Genomic DNA, 2,372 nt, shown 5'->3' with positions numbered 1-2,372 from the left:
CCGGCCCCCGGGGCGTGCGTGGGGCCCCGGACGGACCTCCTCGTCCAGGCTGGGTGACCTTGGGTCAGTCACGTCGCCCTGAGGGCCTCGGCTCCTGGTCTGCACACTGGGGAGACCCTCGGGGACCTGCTAGGGCCCGGATGAGGTTTCGGGCGCGACGCTGCCAAGGGGTTAGCACTGTGCCCGGCGCTTCGCTTGTGCTTACAAAGTGGTCATTGTCATGAAGATTGACATCACACCATCGCCGGTTTGGGCTCTCTTTGGTGACTTGGTGCGAAGACCCAGGCGGGGTTCAGGACGCTCTCCATCCCATATGGACAGAGACGTAGCTTTCCTGGGACTCCTGGCGCCTGTGGATGGTGGGGAGATGGTTCTAACCGCCGGGGAAGAGGCTGGGAGTCTTTTTGGAGAACAGGAGAATGGTGGGAGGGGGCCTCTGGGTTCTCTGGTCTCCTTTTTTGTGTGACAAGAGACCTGAGCCACCAGGGCGGGTGTGACTTTCCGGAGGACTCGGGGAGGGATTGGAAGCACATCTGGGACCAGGAATCCGGCTCCCAGATGAGCTGTTCCTTCTCTGTTCTGGTGCCTTTAATAAGAAGTGTGGCCTGACCCAGAATTTTGGCCCCAGTTCCTTATTGTCCATCTCCTCATCTGGTCATTTGCCATGGAAAGAGAAGAAAGAGGATAGGGAGTTTGGACATCATGGGGACGTCCATGTGGGGTCCTCTGACCCTGGCTTCTGAAGCATCTGATCTGATGTGGTCTTCTAGGCCTCACAGCTGGCCTGTGGGCACAGTTCCCAGGCCCTGCTTCAGACCTGCCTGGGCCTAGGAACCTGCATTTGTAACCTATAGTCTATTGTCCGCTCAAGTTTGAGAGCTGCCCTGCCCTGATTTGGGAAGGTGAAAGAAGTGGAGTGTCTGGAGCTACTGGATATAAAGAGGGTGGATATGGATTTAGGACAGTCAGAAGGAGATGCAATCACAGCCGGGCAGAAGGTACTGTTGCCTACTAGTTGGGGAGTTCCCCATGCCTGCTTGTGTCCCAGGCACAAAGGCAGGGCAGCCCAGCCTGGTTTGGGGACCCCCTGGAGGCTCTGTGGGCTGACTTCCCCAGATCTGATGGAGCAGCTGTTGAAGTCATCCTTTTCATCGCTTATGTTCTTCCAGCCTGTCTTTAGCTGAGTGACCTTAGGCAAGTTGCTTCGGCCCCTGGGTCACAGTTTCCTCATCTGTAAAATGGGCTGATCCTTGTACAGTACTCAGAACAGTGCCTCACACCTAAGAACCCTCGAAAAGTATTAGCTGCTATAATGGCTTAAGAAGGAACTACGGTGATTAGCTCAGACCCTGATAGCAGTTAGCAGTGGTGTGGCAGAGATATAAAAAAGTTTAATGTGGTGCCAGGCTTGTGTGGTTCAGTGGTCATGGTTTGTGTGCAGGAGGCGGCACATACCTAGGTTTCAGGCTCAATCCCCAGTAGGGGGCATGCAGGAGGCAGCTGATCAGTGATTCTTTCATCATTGATGTTTCTATCTCTCTCCCTCTCCCTTCCGCTCTCTGAAATCAATAAAAAACTTTTTTTTAAAAAAAGTTTAATGCGGCACCTGGGACCAGAGCAAACTTGATGTCCCTTCACTTGGGCCTTTTTTTTGTTTGTTAATCCTCACCCGAGGATATTTTTTCCATTGATTTTTAGAGAGAGTGGAAGGGAAGGGGAGAGACAGACAGACACATATCGATTGGTTGCCTCCTGCAGGCGCCCCTGCCAGGACTGGGGATTGAGCCTGCAGCTCAGGTACTTGCCATGGACATGAATCAAACCCGAGATTTTTCAGTCCACTAGCTGATGCTCTATTCACTGAGCCAAACTGACTAGGGCTTCTCTTGGACCTCTGGACAAAGCCACAAATACAGGCATTTGCAGCACCATTTTCGGGTTCTGCGTGGCAGACCTTGCTAATCACTCAGGGCACTCTTTCCAGCTGAGCCTGGACTTGGTTTCAGAATCCACCAATGAACACCCCAGTCAGCTACAACTAGTAGATTGGTACTGGCACCCAGGTGAATGCCATGGACCACCTTGGTTTTGCTGCCAGTGACTGCAGTGTTTGGGGCCTGTCCAGTCCAAAGGCTGTCCTTTCTGCTTTGTTGTCCCTTGCTTGGAGAGGGTCAGTTGGAGGCAGAGGGGATCTTAGCAGTACTTTAGTATGTGTTTCTAGCAGTAGACTGGGGACTACAGGAGCATTTGAGATGATTTTAGCAGGTTCCCCAAAGGATCTTTCAATTGATTTCTTATTTTTTAAAAATTATTATTATTATTTTTAAATATATTTTTATTGATTTCAGAGAGGAAGGGAGAGGGAGAGAGAG

The sequence above is a fragment of the Myotis brandtii genome, unplaced genomic scaffold (assembly GCF_000412655.1).
Source record: "Myotis brandtii unplaced genomic scaffold, ASM41265v1 scaffold397, whole genome shotgun sequence".
In the NCBI taxonomy this organism is placed as follows: domain Eukaryota; kingdom Metazoa; phylum Chordata; class Mammalia; order Chiroptera; family Vespertilionidae; genus Myotis; species Myotis brandtii.
This window is presented reverse-complemented; position numbering follows the sequence as displayed.